At 44.9% G+C, this 9,380-nt stretch overlaps 1 long non-coding RNA gene across 1 annotated transcript; it reads right to left on the reverse strand.

The window, feature by feature from the left end:
• Positions 1–1,352: 1,352 nt before the first annotated feature.
• LOC148220278 (uncharacterized) lies at positions 1,353–4,234 on the reverse strand. The gene is made up of 4 exons (XR_015799176.1): positions 3,807–4,234; positions 3,175–3,389; positions 2,356–2,506; positions 1,353–2,038 (listed from the first exon to the last, which is right to left on the reverse strand). It is a non-coding gene; the product is annotated as an uncharacterized LOC148220278 (long non-coding RNA).
• Positions 4,235–9,380: the final 5,146 nt, after the last annotated feature.

Genomic DNA, 9,380 nt, shown 5'->3' on the forward strand with positions numbered 1-9,380 from the left:
AATGTATCAGTATGTATTTTGAAGGCCCAATTACACAAGTTTAAGCCAAATTTTCTAGCAAGAGCCCTTTTTTTGTCATTCTTCAGACAACTTTGTTTCCAGATTTCTAATTTAGCATGGAGGCACATTAAAAAGACAGTAGTGAGCAAGATGGCAGAGTAGCTGGCAATTCAGGATGTATTTAGAAAAGGTTTGCTGAAGGAACAGCATTACAAATATCTGCAATAAACTTCAGAGCATGTCTAATATACCGCAGTGCTCCCAGGAACCTGATCAAATTCAGGTATCACAGGTTTTCTTTTCACACTTTCACTCCTGACTAATGACTCATATATGTTTATTAAATATTATTCATGGCAAGCTGTGCTGGTTTTGGCTGGGGTAGAGTTAATTTTCTTCCAGGTGGCTGGTATGGGGCTGTGTTTTGGATTCATGCTGAACACAATGTTGATAACACAGAGATGTTTTTGTTATTGCTGAGCAGAGCTTGCACAGAGCCAAGGCCTTTTCTGCTCCTAGTCCTGCCATGATGGTGAGGAGGCTGGGGATTCATGGGAGACTGGGAAGAGACACAGCCAGGACAGCTGACCCCACCTGACCAAAGGGATATTCCAGACCATACGACATGCTCAGAATATAAAGTGGAGGGAAGAAGGAGGAAGAGCGGGAGATGTTTGTAATAATGCCATTTGTCTTCCCAAGTCACCGCTACATGTGATGGGACGCTGCTCTCCTGGAGATGGCTTGTGGTAATTGAATCAACTGAGATAGGAGGCATAAACCTGAGACCCTGGCAAACTGGGCACTGTGAAGATGTTAATTAGCTCATTCCAAAGTAAATCTTATTCCTAGCCCTAATTCTTGGTTGATCTGAGACCTTTGCCATAAAAGGTCAAGTCCTTCGGGATTGGACCTTTGCCCTCAGGTATTCCCTATGTATTGTGAACTCGATCCCTTGAACCCTGTCTTTGGTCACTGTCTGTCCTTGGAATAACATAGTTTTTGGATACTGCTTCTCGGACCACATGGATTAAAGGATATGTCTGGCACACCATTGTATCCGTCTCACTTTATAATACAGCCACGCTATTATCCAGATAAGCCAATAAGGTTGTTGCAAGGGGAGAAGCCCCCAAGGAATGTGACAATGGCTAAACACCTGCCTGCTTGTGGGAACCAGGGAACTAATTCCTTGTTTTGCTTTGCTTGCATGCATGGCTTTTGCTTTCCCTATTAAACGTTCTTTATCTCAACCCATGAATTTTCAAGATTTTGTCCTTCTCATTCTCTCCCTGGTCCTGCCGGTGGGGGAGTAAGCAGCTGCGTGGGGCTTGGTTGCTGGCTGGGGTTAAACCATGACACAAACACAAGTTTCCTACAGTGCATCTGAAGTTTCAATAAAATGCATTTTTTAAAATTATTGGGATGTTTCTGAAGCTTGTTGTTCCCCGTCACCGAGAGAATTTTTCTCTGTGGAGGCTGAGGAGGAGGGGAAGGAGGGAAGGAAGTCTTGAAGTCCTGCAGAACAACCTGATAACAAGTTTCAACATGAATCACTGCCTATCAGTCGTTTGTTTAATTGCTTTTATTTTTCTTTCTTGTGAAAAGAAATCCAAGTCTTTCCTCATGGTAAAGTACATTGTGCTTAGTGATGGGCTACTGGAAGGTATACTAAACAGAAAGTTTTTTTAAATCAGTTTTTGATTTTCTGCACCTTGTCTCCAAATGCAAGCAGAAATGCAAATACAAAAAATGAAGTACATCTGCACTTGTTTTTTATCTTAGAATCATAGAATATCCTGAGTTGGAAGGGACCCAACAAGGAGTTTAACTCCTGACTCCACAGAGGGTGACCTGAAAGTTAAACCATATATCTAAGAACATTGTCCAAACACTTCTTGACCTTTAAGAGGCTTGGAGTCATGACGACTTCCCCGAGGAGCTTGTTCCAGTGCTTGACCATCCTCTCAGGGAAGAACTTCTTCATAATATCCAGTCTGAACTTCCCCTGCTGCAGCTTTAAGCGTTCCCTCCTGTCCTGTCACCAGACAAGAGAGGAGATTAGCACTTCTCCCTCCTCTCCTCCTCATGAGGAAGTCGTTGACAGCAATGAGATCATCCCTCAGTCTCCTCTAGGTTAAATTAACTTAGTGTCCTCAGTCATTCCTCATAAGTCATGCCCTCCAGGCCTTTCACTATCTTTGTTGCCCTCCTTTGGTCACAGTCTAATATTTTTATACCCTTCTGTCCTGGTTTAAAAGACAGGTGTCTGCCAAGGAAGGCGGGAACCTTCCTGGAATGGAAAAGATGACCCCCTCCCTCCATGACGCATCTTCCACCCACTGCCCACCTCACCTGGGCTACTGGCTAGCTCCGGGAAGCCTGCGTCGGTGAGTGGCCCCTCCCCGGCACCACTCTGGGAGCCGCAGAAGGGGTGTAGCAACAGCTACGCCTGGGCGAGTCGTCAGGGAGGGACAAAGAGGCGCAGGAGAGACCTTTAACGGTTCTGGGGGAAGGGATTTATTGGAGGAAGAGGTAACAGGTCAGGAGGTTGGGAGAGGGAACCGCAAAAGGCAGCTTGAGGGGTTCTACATAGGCTTAAGTACGGGGGAGGCGCAAGGGGAGGGTACAAAACTCTGGCCAATAACGGTTAACGGGGGGAGGTACAGAAGGCGGGGAAAGGGGTACATTGAGCCAATAAGGTAAACCGAGGGTGGGGATACATACAATACAACCAATCATGGATACAAAAGGGAATGCTTGACACAGAAACTTCTAGAACAAAGGGAGGGGCTACAAGGGATTGACATCCAGTGGGGCAGGGTTTAGGGTGAGGGACAGGGAAGGTTCCAGATAAAGGGGAGGGGTTTAGGATGACTGATTAGGACAAAGGCGGGAAAGGGAAAAACCATTATGTACTTAACTTAGGGGAACGAAACTGGGACGAACCATCAACACAGAAGGAAAATTAACATTAAACAACGCAACACAACACCTCCAAATTATTATAACTTTGAAATTACAGGGCTTTCGGGCAAAGATATGGGAAAAGGAATAACAGTTCCTTACTAGAATATATATATATATATATAACAAGACAGACAAACAACAGCAAGAACACAAAAAAAGAAGAGAACCCAATAACAGCCTTTTCTTGCCTGTCACGCAATTTACCCTTTAGTGTAGTTACTGCCACAACCGGCACGGGGTGCTGTTTTCTCGTGTCAAGGCAGAGAGACTGCTGTGACTCCCCTGCAGCTCCAGGGGGTGCTGTTGGCTCTCAGCAAGGCAGAGGGACTGCTCTGGTGTCAGTTTTGATTTGTCAATTTAAATATATTTATTTTCTGTTGTGAGACAGAACCAGAAGCAAAAGCAAGGCAGACCTAAAACTTAAAAGGGTATAAAAAGAAATTTATTAACTACACAAAGAAAGAAAAAAAAAAAGAATTTAGAATAAGATCTTCAGACTACTCCCTCCTCCCCTCTCCCAGCCTTCATAACAACAAAACAAACACAGAAAAACTACTTCAGTCAGTTCCTAACTTAAATAGTCCTTTTCAGTTCACTTCAGAGAGAGAAATTTCCTCTTGTCAGGCCATAGGGACTTCTTTACAAGGAGGGAAAAAAAACAGTTCTCTTTCTCTCTGTTCATGCATTATCTCTAAAAGTAGAGATCCCTTTTCTTCTTGGGGCAAAGGATTTTTAACACAGGTGCTTTTAATCAACAATTTATCAAATGGAACACTACAACCCCCCCCCCCCATGTCTTTTTCCATGGTTTATAGGAATTTTCAGTTTATTCTTACTGCTTGCAAAAGGATTTTCAGCCAACCTTCATAGCATCTTCTTATTCTCTTTCCATTTAAAGAAACTTAGCTCTTCTATTTTTCCCTTCTCACTCAGGGGAGAATTGAAAAGTCTGCAAGTCTTATCTGAGCATTGAAAGAGTTAAGATTTCACATGGGGAATGCAAGGCTGCAATGCTGGAGCTGTGCCAGGATCTCAGGAAACTCAGGCCGTGCTGGAAAGGGCCGGCTCAAGCTAGGAAAGGGGGAGGAGGGGGAACGGCTGGGACCTCAATCAGCCTCCCTGGGTCTCAGCTACAGCACTTACTGTTGATGGCCACCGCTCCTCCCTGCCGGGACATGCCAGCTCCCCAAACAGGGGGGACCGGCCCTGCCCCCCCTGCCAGGCCCGCAGGCCTGCAGTGGAGCCAGGCCAGGGCCCTGTTACCTGCACTGCTGCCGGAAAATAGAGCTTTTTTCCAGGTTACCTTCTTCAAAATGTGTTTTCACGGAGCGAACTAACTTTCTCTAATTGGTTCCTCAGGCTGTCAATAACCAAACCAGCCTCCAATTGGTCCCATCAACTCAGAGAAGAATTTTTCATAGAGAAAAACCTCTCTATTTTCCCCCAAGTGTAACCAGCACATATGGTTTGCCCGTGGCCTCAGGGGCATGCTGATGGGGGTTTGGAAATTTTCTGAGGTGAGGTGGTGGTAGGAGTTTGGGTGAAGGGGGCAATTGCTCCTTTGCAAAGCTCACGGGCAGCAGTTGGTTCCGGTACCCCCACCATTGGCTCTGGATCCCCAAACAGACGAGAAGCAGGGAAAAACCCAAGCAGTTTTGCAGTGTAGAAACCTCAGCGGATCAGAGTCTCAGAGCCAAACATATACCAGAGCAGCTGCGCCTACCGTGCTGCAGGTAGGGGCCCAGCAGAAGGCAGTCCCAGTCCCAGGCGGCACCACACGTGCTGGCTCTGAACTCCCGAGCAACAGGGAAACAAGCAGGCAGGCCCTGGTTGCAGTGTTGGGAAAAAAACCCCAAAACCACAGGACAATGGTGTCCCAGGACAGATGCACTCACTGTACCAACTATGCAGTCACCGACTTGATCCCCAACGAAAAAGAGAGTGAGCCCTGTTATAGATGGATAATTTGATAGTTGGCTTTTGCAATTAAGAGATGAATATTATGTGTATGTTAAAGAAAGTTTTATTGATATATAGTTATGTTATTGTGATTTGTTATTTGCATGTCCTCTGTTCTCCCCATAATCCCCCTTCCTCCCTGTGTGATGAACCTGTTGCCCTTGCATAGGGCATTTTAGAAGGAGGGAAGGCTTGTTACTAGGAGGCACGGCATGACAACACCTGACCTCCAATCAAGTTGCAAAAAAGAAGCCTCCACCAATAGATGGCAAAGAAAGAGTTAACTGACAAGACTTTAGGAGGGGCCAAGGGTATAAAAAGCAGAGCATCCATTTTGTAGACGAGCACATGGCAGTTTAGTCCTATGCTCCCAGCGCTATAATTTTTCCTTTTTCAGTCCTTTGTTATATTTTGTTAAGGTTTTTAATAAACCTTTAAAATTGTTAAAAGTGAACGTAGTTTCTCACAGCCCTGTCCCCTTCCCTCGCAGGATCCCGGGCTGCACTTGCACCTCTCACGATATCCCCGGAGCTGCAGGGGATAATCAGTGACAATTCTGGGCACAAAATGACTATAGGATAACCCCATCACCATGAGCCCACCTCTCCTAGTCGTGTGCTGGACATTTTGTCCAGAAAGATGTTACTGATAGGTAAGGCATCTCCTGCTGTAAACCTTGTGGGTTGTGTGGGAGTGTATGTTGGGCTTTGCACCACTAATTAGTGGTTTGTCATCAGTCTCATCTGTTTTCCTTCAGAGCCAGGATTATTAGAAAGGCGATTGAGACGATTCTCGTGTTTGGGCTTGGATGTTTATTATATCTTATCAAAAATTACAGAAAGTCCAACAGCACCTCTAACTCCTTGCTAGAAGTAGGAAAAATGGCTCACAGCTGAGCCTGCTTCAAGGCCTTTTAAAGCTAAACAAACCAATAGAAGTTTAACACCTATATTATTTATCCTTTTGACCCAATAATAGATTCCCACGACCCTTAGAATGACTTTTGACTGACCAATCCAAAGGTTACTACCTAAGTTCTGTGAAGAAGAAGGAAGAAGAAGAAAATGAACAAAGAAAAGACACCACCCAAAATTTTCCATCTTGTCCCATAACCACCACTCTACTATAGAACTTCAAATTTAAAACCCATCACCCAGTGAAAATGCACACATCTAACACACTACACATCTGTGACTTCTAACTCACTATTTATATTTACAAGCCTTCTCCAAGGTTTCAGATCCAGAGCAGTATTTTCCAGGGCATCTGTGCCTGGAAGCACAGAAAGCTCAAAAAATCCAGATTCCTGAGATCCAACAGGTTGAGATAAGACCACTTTAATAATAGAAATGAAATAAAACAAAATATAATAATAATAATAATAATAATAATAATAATAATAATAAATTTCAATGAAAAAGAGAGAGGAATAAAACCCAAGACAAAGAACTGATGCACAATACAATTGCTCATCACCCACTGACAGATGCCCAGCCCATCTTTGAGCAACAATCAATGGCTTCCAGCCAACTGCCCTCAGTTTATATACTGAACATGATGTTCTGTGGTATGGAATATCCCTTTGGCCAGTTCAGATCAGCTGTCCCAGCCATGCTCCCTCTCAGCCTCTTGTGCAGCTCCTCCCTGGCAAAGCATGAGACACTGAAAGGCCCTTGACTCAAGGTAAGCACTGCTCAACAAAAACTAAAACATTAGTGTGTTATCAAATCAGATATTTGTCTTCTGAAGCAACTGCTACATATACTGAGGCTCTACTTTCCAGGATGTGGCTGGACATTGCCTGCTGGTGGGAAGTAGAGAATAAATCTTTTTGTTTGTTTTACTTTGCTTTTACAGGTGGCCTTTCCTTATTAAACTGCTTTTATCTTGACCCATGAGCTTTTCTTTTCACCGAAGAAGGGGAATGATACAGTGACTTTGTGGGTACCTGGCAGCCAGCCAAGGTTAACCCACCATAGATATACAAGACAAAAAGTGACAAATGCCATACACCCAGATTCTGGTAGAAGTCCTACCTCCTCCGAAAAACCTCAGAGGCCATTTTCCCCAGAAGTCCCCTCTTGCGGTCACATACTCTCTTGTGATTGGCTGGCAGGAACAGCACCTCCTACTTCTGATTTACTCTGAGGTACATCAGACCAGGAAGACCCTTCCCCTAATACACAATAGGGTGCCATTTTGTTCTGGTCACTATTTTGTGACAGGGCACTATTTTGTTTTGGCCACCATTTTATGACAGGGCTTAGGCCAGTTTATGGCAGGGAGCTGCCATTGTGATTTGCTGATGGCATTTAAGTGCACCTTCAGCAAATTTATTGATGACACAAAGCTATATGGTGAAATTGACACACTGGAGGGAAGGGATAACATCCAGAGGGACCTTAACAGGCTTGAGAGGTGGGTCTGTGCAAACCTCATGAAGTTCAACAAGGCCAAGTGCAAGGTCCTGCACAAGTACAGGCTGGGCGCAGAATGTATCAAGCCTAGCCCTGGGGAGAAAGACTTGGGCTGTTTGTAGATAAAAAGCTCAGCATGACTCAGCAAAGTGCACTGGAAGCCCAGAAAGCCAACTGCATCATGGGCTGCATCAAAAGATACCAGCAGGTCGAGGGAGGTGATTCTCCCCCTCTGCCCTTGTGACGCTCCACCTGGAGTACTGTGTCCAGCTCTGGGGTCCCCAACACAGGAAAGATGTGAACCTCCTGGAACGAGTCCAGAGTAGGCCACTAAGGGGGCTGGGCCACCCAAGGTCTATCAGTATGAAGATTGAAGCAAGAATAGCATTGAATGCCTCTGATTTTTCTTCATTCCTATTTGTCAGGTGACCATCTTCAACAAGTATCGGTCCAATGTTTTCCTTGGACCTCCTCTTGCTATTAACCTACTGTGGCAGAGTAGTAGAGAAAAGTAGGACACTGATTCTGTGGATGATTATGATTAGATTTATTACTAATACATTATCTAAATATTGATAATGCATTATATAATATAAGCAGGTTCAGTTAGAAATGTACAGGTTTGCAGTCTTTGACCTTGCAGAATACACAATTACAAAGCAACAAAGCAGCTATGGAGCTACTTTAGGATTTTATCTCCATATGTAACCCAATCTTATCCCTTTTAGCCACCCATCCAAAAGTGAGTGTTCCCTGTCTTCGAGCTGGATGTACCCTGCAGGTGTCCATGCCAGGGGAAGGGGCGGGGGGTGAAGGATCCACCTGGAAGCTGCCTGCAACCTTGGGAGACCAGTTTGCCCAGCTGACCCAACTATCTTTCATCACAGTCACGCATACTTTAAAAAAAACCTCTAGTTGTCTGATGCGACACTGGCCAGTTTCAACTCTAGGTGAGCTTTGACCTTTTATGTCTTCTTCCTGCATATACAAACCACAGCTCTCTGATCTTTCTGCAAAGACTGACTTTGCTTCCAAAGATCACACAATTTCTTTTTCCTTCCAATTTCCATGAGGGCGATATCCCTGATTTGGGCCCCAGGGAGGGGGAGGCAGCAAATTCCTCTGAAAAGTGTCCTATCTGCAAATGGGTGCCTCCATCCCTCTCAGGGGGGAGTTACCTATGACCAAAACTCACTGCTCTTTCTTCTCAGTGCTGATCTTAATATGGGTCTTGATGTGAACAATTGATCTGACCTTGATGAGAATGCTTGTGTAAGTTCCTCCTATTCTATCTCATTATATGTTTTTTCTACCATACCCAGAACCTCATACTTATTCTGTAAAGGTAGCTGAGAGGGTAAGGAGGGGTTCCTCTTACAGCTCCATGCAGCAGCCTGCTTCCACTCCTCCCTATCCCTTGTACCACTGCCTTCCTCCTGGTACAGAACAGATACTGAACCTACCTCTAGTGGCCATGCTGACTTGACTTATGTGTACCAGACACAGCAGAGCACAGCTATGATCAATCTCCTCAGACTCAGATGCTCCTCATTCTGCCCACCTCCTCTTGAAGCTCAGCCACCAGGCAGAGGAGTTCATCTACCTGGGCACACCTCTCACAGGTGTGCTGGTGTCTGCCAAGGAAGGCGGAACCTTCCTGGAATGGAAAAGATGATCATCTCCCTCCAAATAATTATAACTTTGAAATTATGGGGCTTTCAGGAAAAGATATGGGAAAAGGAATAGCAGTTCTTTACTAGAATGTGTGTATATATATAAAGACAGACAAACAACAATAGCAACAACACAAAAACAAAACAAAACAAAACAAAAAAACCCCAACAAAACCAATAACAGCCTTTTCCCATCTGTCAAACAATTTCCCCTTTGGTGTAGTTAAGACCACAACTGGCAGGGAGTGATGTTGGCTCAAGGCAGACAGGCTGCAGTGACTCCTCTGCGGCTTCAGGGGGCACTCTGATGCAAGCCCTGAGCCTCCCCAAGGGTTAATGGCGGCCCTGGGAAGAGAAAGAA

This window comes from Sturnus vulgaris, chromosome W (genome assembly GCF_052056855.1).
Source record: "Sturnus vulgaris isolate bStuVul1 chromosome W, bStuVul1.hap1, whole genome shotgun sequence".
NCBI classification, from domain to species: Eukaryota; Metazoa; Chordata; class Aves; order Passeriformes; family Sturnidae; genus Sturnus; species Sturnus vulgaris.